Source organism: Bos indicus, chromosome 24, assembly GCF_029378745.1.
Source record: "Bos indicus isolate NIAB-ARS_2022 breed Sahiwal x Tharparkar chromosome 24, NIAB-ARS_B.indTharparkar_mat_pri_1.0, whole genome shotgun sequence".
NCBI classification, from domain to species: domain Eukaryota; kingdom Metazoa; phylum Chordata; class Mammalia; order Artiodactyla; family Bovidae; genus Bos; species Bos indicus.
Window position 1 is genome coordinate 12,948,471 of NC_091783.1, and position 16,575 is coordinate 12,965,045.

Consider the following 16,575-nt stretch of genomic DNA (forward strand, 5'->3'; position numbering starts at 1 on the left):
CGGACCTTTGTTGGCAAAGTAATGTCTCTGCTTTTAAATATGCTGTCTAGGTTGGTCATAACTTTCCTTCCAAGGATCAAGTGTCTTTTAATTTCATGGCTACAATCACCATCTACAGTGATTTTGGAGCCCCAAAAAATAAAGTCAGCCACTGTTTCCACTGTTTCCCCATCTATTTGCCATGAAATGATGGGGCCGGATGCCATGATATTAGTCTACTAATGTCTAATATCGATACAGTTACACATGCAATTATCTGCATCTGTCGAGAATGGTCTCTAAACATAGAAGATTAGAAGAAGCAGACACCAGCTGCGCAAAAACTATGCCTTGTGTGACCCTGCCCTGTGGGAAATGGTAGGGATGAAAGGTAAGCCATAAGAGGAGGCTCAGCAGACAGAGAACCCACCTGCAAGGCAGGAGATACAGAACATGCAGGTTCTATCCCCAGGTCAGGAAGATCCCTTGGAGAAGGAAATGGCAACCCACTCCAGTATTCTTGCCTAGAGAATCCTATGGACAGAGAAGCCTGGCAGGCTACAGTCCATGGGGTTCGAAGAGTCAGATACGACTGTGAGACCAAGCATATACAAGAGGGAGTCTGAGGAAGTTATATTAACTAATTAGGGTTGGCACATTGCATGTCAGCCACTTTGGTCCCAAGATTAACTCATATCAATAGAAATCCAGTGTAAAGCATGGGATTACCTCGAAATAAAGTTAAGTCCTAGTGAAGTTGTAAAAATCCACAGTTAAAAGAAAATAAACTGTGAAATAAACTTAACACTGTGTATGTTACATATGAAAGTTAAGAGAATCTTGAGTTCTCAACACAAAGAAAAACTATTTTTCATATTTATTTAATGTTGTATTTATGTAAGATTGGATGTTCACTATATTTTTTTGTGATAATCATTTCATCATGTATGTAAGTTGACTTATTATGGTGCATATTTTAAAATTATACAGTCTCTATATGTCAATTGCATATCAATAAAAGTGGAAGACAAGTTTTTAAATTAAAAAATAAAATAATAAAAAAGCATAAATAAGCCATGAAGCTGACTTTAATACTTCCGATTACACCATAATGAAGATCCACACTGGGATTAGATATCCCTCTCTGCTTAGCCCTACATTCACATACTTATAACAACAAAATTATTCACCAGAATAGGATGAGCATCAGCCTAAGAGTCAGAGAACTTGGTGGTGATTCACTCTCCTCTAGAGGAGCCTGTTTGATAATCAATACTCTGGTAAACTCCATCTCAGGGAACCCTGGGGAGGAACAGAAGAAAGCATAATTACTGTAATGATCAGATGTTTGGTCAAGGCGTGGCCCAAGGGAGGGGAAGATGTAGGCTGTGTTTTGTACCTCAGGAACATAGCTTATACAAAAGTTTTTAGGAAATAATAAAAAGGAGAATTTAGTGGTTAATAAAGAATAGAGAGCTTGACTGAGTCATGAAGCACACACAGTCACCCCCTCCAATATCAATAACTTCATAACCCATTAATAAGCTCCTAACATACAAGATAATCACAATGATGTGATCACTGACCTAGAGCCAGACATCCTGGAATGTGAAGTCAAGTGGGCCTTAGAAAGCATCACTATGAACAAAGCTAGTGGAGGTGATGGAATGCCAGCTGAGCTATTTCAAATCCTGAAAGATGATGCGGTGAAAGTGCTGCACTCAATATGCCAGCAAATTTGGAAAACTCAGCAGTGGCCACAGGACTGGAAAGTGTCAGTTTTCATTCCAATCTCAAAGAAAGGCAATGCCAAAGAATGCTCAAACTACCACACAATTGCACTCATCTCACACGCTAGTAAAGCAATGCTCAAAATTCTCCAAGCCAGGTTTCAGCAATACGTGAACCGTGAACTTCCTGATGTTCAAGCTGGTTTTAGAAAAGGCAGAGGAACCAGAGATCAAATTGCCAACATCCACTGGATCATGGTAAAAGCAAGAGAGTTCCAGAAAAACATCTATTTCTGCTTTATTGACTATGCCAAAGCCTTTGACTGTGTGGATCACAATAAACTGTGGAAAATTCTGAAAGAGATGGGCATACCAGACCACCTGACCTGCCTCTTGAGAAACCTGTATGCAGGTCAGGAAGCAACAGTTAGAAGTGGACACGGAACAACAGACTGGTTCCAAATAGGAAAAGAAATACGTCAAGGCTGTATATTGTCACCCTGCTTATTTAACTTATATGCAGAGTACATCATGAGAAACGCTGGACTGGAAGAAGCACAAGCTGGAATCAAGATTGCCAGGAGAAATATTAATAACCTCAGATATGCAGATGACACCACCCTTATGGCAGAAAGTGAAGAGGAACTAAAAAGCCTCTTGATGAAAATGAAAGTGGAGAGTGAAAAAGTTGGCTTAAAACTCAACATTCAGAAAACAAAGATCATGGCATCCGTACCATCATTTCATGGGAAATAGATGGGGAAACAGTGGAAACAGTGTCAGACTTTTTCTGGGCTCCAAAATCACTGCAGATGGTGACTGCAGCCATGAAATTAAAAGACACTTACTCCTTGGAAGGAAAGTTATGACCAACCTAGATAGCATTTTCAAAAGCAGAGACATTACTTTGCCAACAAAGGTCTGTCTAGTCAAGGCTATGGTTTTTCCTCTGGTCCTGTATGGATGTGAGAGTTGAACTGGAAGAAGGCTGAGTGCCGAAGAACTGATGCTTTTGAACTGTGGTGTTGGAGAAGACTCTTAGGAGTCCCTTGGTCTGTAAGGAGATCCAACCAGTCCATTCTAAAGGAGATCAGCCCTGGGATTTCTTTGGAAGGAATGATGCTAAAGCTGAAACTCCAGTACTTTGGTTACCTCATGCGAAGAGTTGACTCATTCGAAAAGACTCTGATGCTGGGAGGGATTGGGGGAAGGAGGAGAAGGGGACGACAGAGGATGAGATGGCTGGATGGCATCACTGACTCGATGGACGTGAGTCTGAGTGAACTCTGGGAGTTGGTGATGGACAGGGAGGCCTGGCGTGCTGTGAGTCATGGGGTCGCAAAGAGTTGGACACGACTGAGCGACAGAACTGAACTGAACATACAAGAGGAGATAAGTCCTGACAAGATGAGCATCCTGGAAAGTGTTCTTCAATGGACTAAGTGAAGCCTAGGGGAGATTTTAAACCTCACAACACTTAGGTTAAAATCAGATCAAACTTCCCACCAGATTCAACTCTCATAAGTAAATAAGACGCACTTAGCATCTATGTATAGAGGAGAGAGATTTAAAGCTGGTACTGTGGATAAAGTAACATAAAGGATGATGAAAGGAGTTAAATATCCTGGAGCCAGAGGAGCTGCTAAGGACAGTTTACAAGAACAAACTCATCCTATCATTTATGAGTAGAGCTAGTAAGCTATAAAAGCCTGGTAATAGCTGGTTGTCCAGAAAAGAACTTTAGTTCAACTTTAAATATTACCTAAAAACATAACTTTTAACATAACTTTCAGTGTTATTTTAAAAGATATAAGTTTTTAGACACAGATTTTTAGTTATAGGGTACAAATGTCTCTGGGCTTCCCTGGTGGCTCAGTGGTAAAGAATCATCTGCCAATGCAGGGAACTCGAAGATCCCTGGGACAGGAAGATCCCCTGGAGGAGGGCATCACTACCCACTCCAGTGTTCTTGCCTAGAGAATCTCCATGGTCAGAGGAGCCTGGCTGGCCAGGGCAGGCTACAGCCTGGTGGGCCCTGAGTCCAGGGGGTCACAAAGAGTCAGCCATGACTGAACAACTAAATAACAACAACAAACATCTCTAGAGAATAAGCATATACAATACCACAGTCAGCTTAAAAGCAGTCATCAGTGAAGAAAGCATTCAAGGTCAACCACACAATCACCTAAATAACAATAATAAATACATCAACAACTAATTAATATCAGACTACTTTATTAATTATACAAGAATACACAGAAGAATTGTACAAAATAGATCTTAAAGACCCAGATAACCATGATGGTGTGATCGTTCACCTGGAGCCAGACATCCTGGAGTTCGAAGTCAGGTGGGCCTTAGGAAGCATCACTATGAACAAAGCTAGTGGAGGTGATGGAATTCCAGCTGAGCTACTTCAAATCCTAAAAGATGATGCTGTTAAAGTGCTGCACTCAATATGTCAGCAAATTTGGAAAACATAACAGTGGCCACAGGACTGGAAAATGTCAGTTTTCATTCCAATCCCAAAGAAAGGAAATGCCAAAGAATGTTCAAACTACCACACAATTGCACTCATCTCACATGCTAGCAAAGTAATGCTCAAAATTCTCCAAGCAAGGCTTCAATAGTACGTGAACCACGAACTTTGAGATGTTCAAGCTGGATTTAGAAAAGGCAGAGGAACTAGAGATGAAATTGCCAATATCTGCTGGATCATCAAAAAAGCAAGAGAGTTCCAGAAAAACATCTACTTCTGCTTTACTGACTATGCCAAAGCCTTTGACTGTGTGGATCACAACAAACTGTGGAAAATTCTTCAAGAGATAGGAACACCAGACTACCTGACCTGCCTCTTGACAGGCAGGCCTTGACCTGTATGCAGGTCAAGAAGTTACAGTAAGAAATGGACGTGGAACAACAGACTGGTTCCAAATTGGGAAAGGAGTACATCAAGGCTGTATATAGTCACCCTGCTTATTTAACTTAAATGCAGAATATCATGCAAAATACTGGGATAGATGAAGCACAAGCTGGGATCAAGATTTCCCAGAAGAAATATCAATAATCTCAGATATTCAGTCAGCAAAGAGGAACTAAATAGCCTCTTGATAAAAGTGAAAGAAGAGAGCAAAAAAGCTAGTTTAAAACTCAACATTCAAAAAATGAAGATCATGGCATCTGGTCCCATTACTTCACGGCAAATAGGTGGGGAAACAATGGAAACAGTGACAGACTTTATTTTCTTGGGCTCCAAAATCACTGCAGATGGTGACTGCAGCCATCAAATTAAAAGAGGTTTGCTCTTTGGAAGAAAAGCTATGACCAACCTAGACATTACTTTGCCGACTAAGGTCCATCTAGTCAAAGGTATGGTTTTCCCAGTGGTCATGTATGGATGTGAGAGTTGGACCAGAAAGAGAGCTGAGTGCTGAGGAATTGATGCTTTTGAACTGTGGTGTTGGAGAAGACTCTTGAGAGTCCCTTGGACTGCAAGGAGATCAAGCCAGTCAATCCTAAAGGAAAGTAGTCCTTAATATTCATTGGAAGGACTGATGCTGAAGCTGAAACTCTAATACTTTGGCCACCTGATGTGAAGAACTCACTCATTGGAAAAGACTCTGATGTTGGGAAAGATTGAAGGTGGGAGGAGAAAGGGACGACAGAGGATGAGATGGTTGGATGGCATCACTGACTCGATGGACACGAATTTGAGCGAGCTCCAGGAGTTGGTGATGGACAGGGAAACGTGGCATGCAGCAGTGCATGGGGTCACAAAGAGTCGGACATGACTGAGCAACAGAGCTAAACTTAATTTATTAATTAATAGAAGCAATACTGTTCATATTAGTAACAAGAAATGTTTTTCCTTGCCTAAAGCTTATATCAGAATGCATAGACCCACTGATAGTTAACAGTAAAATAAACCTAAACCAATACCTAGTGAAAGTGAAAGTCGCTCAGTAGTGACCGACTCTTTGTGACCCCATAGACTATTCAGTCCATAGAATTCTCCAGGCCAGAATACTGGAGTGGAGTAGGGGAAAGTAGACTTTCCCTTCTCCAGGGGATCTTCCCAACCCAGAAATTGAACCCAGGACTCCTGCACTGCAGGTGGATTCTTTACCAGCTGAGCCACAAGGGAAGCCCAATCAATACCTAATTATTTATTAAAACAATTGTGAATCAGCATGTTACTGAAAAGAGTACCTGGGGTCTGGCTGCTCTCTTCTTAAAAGCCAAGAAACAGTCCAGGTTGGCAGAAAGAAAAGTGGGCTGTATTTTAGATGCCAGCAACTGTAGAGAGCTGAGTGGTGGACGTCCAAGCAAGGCCGTTCCCACCACCAACAAGCAGGGGGTGAGAGCTTTTATAGATTGGGGTGGGGGGGAGCGGGTGGGAACGGGGCAGAGGGGCTACATGCAGAAACAGCGCAGTCAGCTCTGTCAGTCATCTGCAAATTGGTCATCAGTGGTCTGACCAGTGTCATCTTGTTTTAAGTACAGTTAATTTTCCATTCCAGGGTCAGTTTGTTCTGGCACAGGGATCTTTCAGCTGTGGCATGTGGGATCTAGTTCTCTGACCAGGGACTGAACCTGGGTCCTGTGTATTGTAAGCACCAGCTATTAGCCACTGGACCACCAGGGAAGTCCCTACTTTGTCCTTTGTTGCAGAAACCAGTACTCGAGAAACCAAGCGCCACACTTGGAGAGTTGGAGAACTCAGGCTTATTACCCTAGTGAGCCCAGAGGAGTTAACACTTCAAGCTTTGAGCCCCAAACAAAGGGGTTACAGAGTTTTTATACATGGACAGGCATGATTAAATGGGTTTGTGGGTTTGAAGGGGCTGGGTAATTGCAGAGAGCAGGACAAGGGTGAGTGCGATAAGCTCCAGTTCCTACTATTGTGAGTCCCCACTTTCTGAGACCTATGTGATCCAGACTTTGCAAGGAGCAAGCTGAGTTACAGAGGCAGAAGGAGCAGGAGGTTGTGTAAAATGTTAACTTTCCCTCTTCAGTTTAATCACTGAAATTGATCTTCCTGGGAAGAGGTGGGAATAAAACAAGAGGAGAAGATCCTACGAAGCACTGATTAATCCATTAATCCAAAAATCATCAAATTTTAAGGGAAAACATATCATGTCCTCTACCTTCCTCCTGTCTGTAGAAAACCTTTAGACTCCCCGGCTTCTCTGAGTTCCAAAGAGTGCATTTAACCAGAGAAGTGAGAACATGAAGAAAGAAAGAAAAACCGTCAAAGAAGAGAAAACAGTAACTGAGCCATTAAACAAAGTCAAGGACCTAAGTTCCTTCTCAAGGGCTGTAGATAATATTCTGAGCTGTGTCCTGTGAGCTGTCCTATACACGCTGAAATCCCCACCAGGTGGAGAAGTTGACTGCATGCTGCCCACAAGCATGCAGACTCCAGACCCGTTAGAAACAGAAGGTGATGATGCTGACTCCCGATGACCTCACCACCAGCCAATCAGGAGAAGGTCCCTGAGCAGATAACCCACTCCATAAGCCCTCTTGCCTGGAAAATTCCATGGACGGAGGAGCCTGGTAGCCTGCAGTCCATGGGGTCGCTAAGAGTTGGGCACGACAGAGCGACTTCACTTTCACTTTCATGCATTGGAGAAGGAAATGGCAACCCACTCCAGTGTTCTTCCCTGGAGAATCCCACGGACGGTGGAGCCTGGTGGGCTGCCGTCTATGGGGTCACAGAGTCGGACACGACTGAAGCAACTTAGCAGCAGCAGTAGCAACCTTGTCTTTAAACTTCCCATGAAAGCCTTTAGGGAGCATGAGCCTTTTAAGCATGGTCTGCCCTGGCCCCCTTGCTCAGCACCTGCAACACACGCTTCCTTTCCTTCACTATAACTCAGGAGCTGGAAATCTCAGGGGAACAAGATGTGCTACAGTAAAAAGGGAGAGAGGGGGTCTCCAGGTACACACCATCCGGACTCGTGCAGAGGGGTGAGACCTACACAACCCCCAGACCCTGCACCTGAGGTCACATGTGGACACTCTCAAAGGTCACCCCACCCTCAGACCCTGTACCTGGGGTTACATGTCCACAGTCTCCAGGGTGACCCCCTCCCAGACACTGAATCTGGGGTCATGTGTCCACAGGTATCCACACGGATGGACCTTAAAGGATCATTTCTAAGAAAAGTCAGTCAGCATAGGAAGACAATAGTGTATGATGTACCTGCTAGGCAAATTATCAGTAGACATACAAAGTATCTTATTTATGAGCCCAAAGAAACTCTGAGATCTCAAATACAAAGGGTTCCAAGAAATAGAAAAATAAGAAAAAAGAAAAGAATGTGAAGGGCCTGAAAATGAATTAGGAGATCTGAACATAGACATAGAAACCTGTATGTGTAATTGATAATCCCCAAGGATTATCCTCTTCCTTTCTCCTTCCCTTCCTTCCTTTCCCGTATGCATGGGAATCTGTACCTCTAACCTATATACAGAAATTGGCATCTCCAGGAGAGAATCCTGGAAAATCCCATGGACAGAGGAGCCTGGTAGGCTACCGTCCATGGGGTCGCAAAGAGTTGGACATGACTGAATGACTTCACTTCACTTCAGGAGAGAATCCACAGAAATTATCTCCTACCTTCCTTCTTTGTATACACAGAAAACTGTATCTGAGATACATCCGCCACCAGGACCTGATGCTCACAACTCTGACCTTCTATGGCCAAAAAAGAATAGACATATCTCATAGATACGTTTAGAGAAAGCAATGGCACTCCACTCCAGTACTCTTGCCTGGAAAATCCCATGGACGGAGGAGCCTGGTGGGCTGCAGTCCATGAGGTCGCTAAGAGTTGGACACGACTGAGCGACTTCATTTTGACTTTTCACTTTCATGCATTGGAGAAGGAAATGGCAACCCACTCCAGTGTTCTTGCCTGGAGAATCCCAGGGACAGGGAAGCCTGGTGGGCTGCCATCTATGGGGATGCACAGAGTTGGACATGACTGAAGCGACTTAGTAGCAGCGGCAGCATAGATATGTTATACCTGAATCAGGTGGTTATATACAGCAACAATCACAACATCGCAAACCGACTATACTGCAACATAACATCGGCATGATATTAAAGAGAAAGAAAGAGAAGCAGTGCCTACTTTATTCCCTCCAACCTCCCTGACTGGGGCTGCTACCTGGACTGGGGTGAGTTTGACACAGCCTGGCAGGGTGCCCTTCATTGAACCCTTTTTAAACATCTACTGCCTGCTATGTTCTGGCTCAGACCAGACTCCCCAGAGGGATCCCGGCCTCCAGGGACTTGGGAACAAATATTACAAACCCTGCATGTGCCCTGGTGCTGGGCATTCCAGTTCAAGCCCCCTTTCTGGTGTGCAGCCTCCTAAGCACTTAAGTACACCCAGCAGGGACCTGGTAGTAATTAGTAAATGCCCACTGACAGATTAAATGTTAAGAAAATGTGTTCCATATAGACAATGGACCATCACTCAGCCTTGCTGAGTGAAAAAAAAGCACCACTAAAATTAAGAAATTATGCCACTGGTTTCTAGGAGGATGGACCTTGAAGGATTGTACACTAAGTGAAATCAGCCAGACTGAGGAAGACAACAGCCTTTGATGTTCCTTGTAGGAAAAATTAAAAAAGAGATACAAAGGAACTAGCTTACAACCCAAAAAGAGACTCTGAGAATTCAAACACAGAGGGTTCCAGTAAAAAAAAAAAAAAAAAAAAAGAAAGTGCAGGGATGAATTTGGAGGTAGGGACTTACATATACACAGAATCTGTAGGTGTAATAGATAATCCAAAAGGATTATCTCTTTCCTTCCTTTCATATATATGCAGAAATCTGTAGCTGTCACTGATGCTCAAGAAGAACTCAATGTTCAGCAAGTGGAACTTTGCTTGAGCTTCTGTAATAATCTCTATGGCAAAAGAATCCAAAAGGAACAGATACGCTGTATATACATGTCATAACTGATCAGGTGGTTGCAAGTTGCACACTAACGGCAAGCACAAAACTACGAATGTGACATAGCTTCAGCATGAAATTAAAGAAAACAGAGAAAAAAAAAAATCAATGACTAATTTATTCCCTGCATGCACCCTCCCTGATTTGGGCTGCTATCCCATTCCTGGAGCCTGAGCAGGCTTGTATCTCATGTTTGGACTGGGGTGGGGTCGAGAATACAAAATATTTTTTAAAAGATGGCTAGCCCTGTGATTTTGACCCTGTAAGGTACAATAGCCAAGACTGGGAATCAAGCTAATTGTAGAAGCACAGTTGAGTTGATACAGACGACGGGGTACATGTACACAATGCAACATTTCTCAACTGTAAAGAAGCAGGAAATAATCCAAGGCCGGCCACAGGAAAGAAAGTAGAGATGATTATTCCGAGTGAAGTAAGGGACACAGAAGAGACAAGTATCAGTATCATGATATCACCTCTAGGTGTAATCTAAAGATGGATACAATTGAACTTCTTGCCTGGAGACAGAGCCTTGCAGACTTAGAAAAGAAACTTCGAATCGCCAAGATATAAAGATATGGGGCGTGGAGAAATGAGTTTCTTCAGAGTTGCTTCAGACTAATACATGCACATTACTATTTATAAAATAAATGACCAGGACCCACTGTTTAACACAAGGACACTTACTCCACACGCTAACATAACCTATATGGGAAAAAAATCTCAGTATGTATTAATAGAAGTGAAACTAATTTTGGTAGAAGGAAAAAAAAAAAACAAAACAACCACACACCCACAAGACTGCAATTCACCTATAAACTCCAGTTCAAATGATGAGATAAAAACAGAAAAGGCAAAAAAAGGAATGATGACTCTGTTTCCCTCAGGACATAGTGACCTAGGCTGGTGTCACATTCCTGGAGCCTGATTAGCTTGGGTCCCAAGGCTGGAGTGTCCTGCGGCTGAGGGAGCTGGGAGCATGCGGCAGGCAGGGTGCCTCCACAAGGAACCTGGAGTGCCTGTTGCCCTCCAGATACAGGCAGGATAATTTAGGGATTGGAATTAACAATCCCTTAAATCTATCTATCTATCTATCTATCTATAATATATCATATTATATATACACATTCAGTTCGGTTGCTCAGTTGTGTCCGACTCTTTGCAACCCCACGAATCACAGCACGCCAGGCCTCCCTGTCCATCACCAACTCCCAGAGTTCACTCAGACTCACGTCCATCGAGTCAGTGATGCCATCCAGCCCTCTCATCCTCTGTCATCCCCTTCTCCTCCTGCCCCCAATCAAAATGTACTTACTGATGGCACAGGGAAGTTTATTGAACACACTGTGATCATCCATATGTGAAAAGGAAACCAAAAGAGAATAGATAAACGTCTATGTATTAATATAACTGAATCGAGTTCCTATACATCTAAAACATACACAACTTTAGAAATCAATTATATCCCTATAGAAAATAACAAGGAAATTATAGTAAAAAAAAAAAAAAAAAAAAAAAAAGTGTGGTATGAAGCAGTGCTGCCACCCTGTGGCCATTTTCTGTAACAACACCGTGAAGAGCTGTACGGCTGGGCGTTTAACTTTCACAAGGATTCAAGGTCTGTAAGTTGTCAACTAAAAAAATACAGTCACAAGCTGAAAGTAGAAAGTTAGTTTATGTGGTGGGAATGTTTACAACTCCAAGCCTTGGAGACAGCATCTCAATAACTCTGAGAAAACTGCTCCAAGGAGGCAAGAGGGGGAGTCAGGCTATACACAAGTTTGCAACAAAGGGAGCAGGCAGTCTGAACAGCAAAGATCAGATACCCAGTTAAGGAATTTAGCATTCTATGTACGGGAAGGTGCAAACCTCTGGGCTCGCGGCATTCATTCCTTTCTTATGCATCTCAGCTGTCTGGGGCCAATCCTGTTTCTTAGTTCACCTTGCTTCTTGCATTGCCTCCACTCCTCAGCAATTACCATGGGGGTTGGCAGCATCCTCTGGATCGCCCTTTGGGAGCCCTCGTTCACATTTGAAGGCCAGAAATCTGTCATGGCTGTGACATTTCTTGTTTATTAATACGGCAGGAGATATTTTCATTTCACAAAGGAAAAAACACCTGCCCTCCTAGTTCAGTTCACAGTCGCTCAGTTGTGTCTGACTCTGCAACCCCACGGACTGCAGCACGCCAGGCTTCCCTGTCCATCACCAACTCCTGGAGCTTGCTCAGACTCATGTCCACTGAATCGGTGATACCATCCAACCAACTCATGGAGAAATGCCTTAGGTGTGGTCATCAGAAAAGAATTCAAAACAAGGTGAGCATTAATGAAGCAAATTTCAAGAAGTAAGTTTAACTCACACCCTTTAAAATAATTACAAGAAAGGGTGTAACATCACTATTTATTAGAGAAATGAAAATCTAAACTACAGCGAGGGATCACATCACACCAGTCAGAATGCCCATGGACAAACACTGAAAACAATAACTGCTGGAGAGGTGTGGACACAAGGGAAGCCTCCTCCACCAACGCTTGGGATGTAAATTGGTAACAGCCACTATGGAGGCTGTTGAGAAGCTTCCTTCAGCCATGAAAATGAGAATGATTTAGAATACTCCTTAACACCATACACAAAAATAAACTCCAAGTAGATTAAAAAATCTAGTTGTAAGGATGGATACTATGAAATTCTTCAGACAAATATAAACAGGACACAATTTGACACGAATGCAGCAAGCTCTTCGTGGATCTACCTCTTAGAAAAATGAAAGTAAACCACAAATCAGAAAATGGGACCGAATTAACCTTAAAAGCTTTTGCACACCAAAAGGAAACCCTCAAAGAAAGACAAGGACAGCCCTCAGAATAGGAAGAAATATTTGCAAAGGAAGAGACACAAGGAATTTATTTCCAAAACAGCTCATGCAGCTCAAGATCAAGGGGAACACATGTATAATTTTTTTTTAAATTAAAATTTAATAAAAAAATACAAAAAACAATAAAGAAAAAAAAAGAAAAAAAAATAAATAAATTTCTCTTGTTTATAACCACCCTAAAAAAAAAAAAAAATACATACAAACCAAGAAAGAAAAAAAAAAAAGGGCCAAAGATCAAAATGGATATTTCTCTGAGAAAAGCCTACAGATAGCAGATAGGCACATGAAAAGATGCTCAGCATCCCTAATGATCAGAGAAATGCAAATCAAAAGTCCAATGAGGTAAGTACTCACATCCATCAGATTGGCCCTAAGCATATTAAAGAATAAATGCTAGATAGGGTGTGGAGAGAAAGGGAACTTCCTGCACTGTTCTTTGCCATGTACTTAGGAGAATGTATGGAGGGTCACTTAAAAATAACATACAAGTGCTGCTGGCCAAAATCTTGGCTTTCTCTGTCCACTGAAGCTGAATAAAAAAATATGGAGATTTAGACAGAACTTGGAGGAAATAGAAAGGTGGCTTTAATCCTCAGCCAGTGGAGAGGGCAACAGAGTAGGCTTGTGTCTCAAGAACTGTGCCCCCACCATGAAGAGTCTAGGGCTTATACAAGGCAAGGGTTCCCAGTGAGGGGTTGGTGATGAGGCACAAGTGTGTTAGAATATTCTCAAAAACAGTCATAGGCTGGCATGCTGCTGCTGCTGCTGCTGCTGTTAAGTCACTTCAGTCATGTCCAACTCTGTGCGACCCCACAGATGGCAGCCCACCAGGCTCCCCATCCCTGGGATTCTCCAGGCAAGAACACTGGTGTGGGTTGCCATTTCCTTCTCCAGTGCATGAAAGTGAAAAGTGAAAGTGAAGTCGCTCAGTCGTGTCTGACTCTTTGCGACCCCATGGACTGCAGCCTACCACGCTCCTCCACCCACAGGCTGGCATAGTAACCCAGTAATTGAGGCTGGCAGTTCGGTGGCTCTGCAGCCTTGTTTCTGATCTGTAACTACAAGCGGAGCGGTGTTGTAAGGGTAAACAATGGACAATAGGTGTGAAGGGTAGCTCCTGCAAAGTTAGGGGGAAGAAAAGCAAACTAAGTTACAGACATGCAGAGTTGCTGCTGCTGCTAAGTCGCTTCAGTCATGTCTGACTCTGTGCGACCCCAAAGACGGCAGCCTACCAGGCTCCCCCGTCCCTGGGATTCTCCAGGCAAGAACACTGGAGTGGGTTGCCATTTCCTTCTCCAATGCATGAGAGTGAAAAGTGAAAGTGAAGTCGCTCAGTCATGTCCGACTCTTAGCGACCCCATGGACTGTAGCCTACCAGGCTCCTCCATCCATGGGACTTTCCAGGCGAGAGTACTGGAGTGGGGTGCCATTGCCTTCTCCGGATGTGCAGACTTAGGAGCAGCTAAAGTAAAAAACAAAACAAAACACTAGGAATGCTCAGGCCTGCTCACTGTTCTCTTTATCTTCTCTGTTCTCTGGAAAGAAAAGGAAAAAAACCTTACTTCTCACCCTCGCCCCCCACCCCCGCCTTCTTTTTTTCCTTTTCACTGCAGCAAATTCCTCCGTCATTTTATTTCCTCCATATCAAGGGAGACGGAGAAGGAAATGGCAACCCACTCCAGTATTCTTGCCTAGAGAATTTCATAGACAGAGGAGCCTGGTGGGCTGTTGTCCATGGGGTCACACAGAGTCAGACATGACTGAAGCGACTTAGCATGCATGCATGCATTGGAGAAGGAAATGGTAACCCACTCCAGTGTTCTTGCCTGGAGAATCCCAGGGATGGAGGAGCCTGGTAGGCTGCCATCTATGTAGTCGCACAGAGTTGGACACGACTGAAGTGACTTAGCAGCAGCATATCAATGGAGAAAGGGATATAGGTGTCATTCTTGTTCTTGTCTGGCTGAGGACAATACCTCAGTTTTGCCTGTTTGACGATCACCACCTGTTCAGCCCAAGGGCCAATCTATCTCCTACTTCAAATTTTCCTTGAGAGACATGAACCTCAAGAAATCTTTATTGTGGTGATGAGGGAAAGAAGGTCAATCTTTTATAACTTCTTCAATGCTGACATGGGATTCACAGACTCTGTCTAATTGGGGTCACGGAGCGCTCACTCCATTTTATTAAGAGGCCCCAGAGTGACTTTTGTAGTTATTCCCGCAGGTTCTGATTGGAGGAGTGGCTGTAATCTCTTTGGGGGCGTGGGTTTTCTCTCTGCATCATTTTTATCTTGATGTTAATCTGCTGTCATCTGGAGGAGACAAGTCTTTACAGGTAGTTTAAAAAAAACAGAGGCCATAGATCAGTAAAAGTTATTCTAACTAGGGCTCAAAGAAGGAGTAAGAACCAGGTTACGTTTGATGATGGTTTTGATTGTGGTCCAGATAGGGTCAGAGCTTGGGTCATCCTGTCCAAAGGGCTGGAGCCATGAGGACTCAGAAACAGTTGGAGGAATGACAACCTGAACATTAATAGACAAATTAGAAAAAGTTAAGCCTGAAATGGAGCCTAAATCCTAATTTAGACTTAACACTTTGAGGGGACTTGCAGTCAGGTATCCAGTTGTATCCTAGGTTTATTGACATAGGTCTTAACCTTTAATGTGGCTATTGGTCATTACACATTTTTTTTTTTCTTTTTTCTTGTCAACATAGGATCCAGAGAAATTTCCTTGTCTAAACATGTAACAGTTATAAGAAGAGACCTTTCAAAAGTAAGACTGCAGTCATCTGCTGCTAGCAGACTTGGTTTTCAGAATGGCTGCAGGCACCCTAAGTCTGACACAGTTTAGAAAACTCAAGTTCTCAACAGCACAAGGACTTGTCTGAAATCACACCATAGTGTCACCTAGTTATTCCGTAGCTGCTCTATTTTGACTTTAATTGCACTTTTTTCCTTAATAGCCAAAGTGGCCGGCACTGTCAGTGATGCTAGTGTTTCTCTAGGTTTGAGAAGACACAAGAATCAGGGGTCATAAAAATCTCCTCCCCAGAGTGTCTAACTATCTGAAGGCCTCTTCTGCAGTGTTTTGTTTGGAGCACAGAGTGCCTCATTCCTAATTTTCACCCTGAACTCCTTTCAGGGGGTGTTGAAGGTCAGCAGCTTCAGTGGCCATGATTTAATCTTTGTAGAGGTAGATGGCAGAGGCCCTTCAGGGTCATGAATCTGACCAAAGTTTGGGACATTATATAACCATTTCATCACACACTTGATAATGTAAGGGACAACACTTAAAAAAAAATAAATTAATTAATTTTAATTGGAGTATAATTACTTTACAGTATAGTAGTGATTTTTGCCAGACAACGACATGATCAGCCACAGGTGCACATGTGCCCCCCCACCTCCCATCCTGAAGCCCCCTCCCGCCTCCCTCCCCATCCCATCCCTCAGGGTCTACCCAGTGCACTGGCCCTGAGCGCCCTGTCTCATGCATTGAACCTGGACTGGCGATCTATTTCACATATGGTAATATACATGTCTCTATGCTATTCTCTGAAATCATCCCACCCTTGATTTTTCCCACAGAGTCCGAAAGTCTGCTTTTCATCTGTGTCTCTTTTGCTGCCTTGCATATAGGGTCGTCATTACCATCTTTCTAAATTCCATATGTATGTGTTAATATACTGCACTGGCGTTTCTCTTTCTGACATACTTCCATCTGTATAATAGGCTTGGGACAACACTTTTGAAGCAGACAGTATAGAAAACAATATAGCTAGCAATAACAATAAGGTCATCAGAAAGAACTAAAGTCAAGAACTTCCATTATGTGTAGCCCAGTATATACCTAAGTCATCTGCTTAGTTTGTTCCACACCAATCCTTATTTTTTTAGAGAAACTATACACTGACATTGTCTATAAGGCACCCAGCCTAGTTTTCTAGTGTTATTAGACTGATTATCCTTAGTGTGATTTAATTGTTCCCAGTATAGAGGAGACTTTAAATAG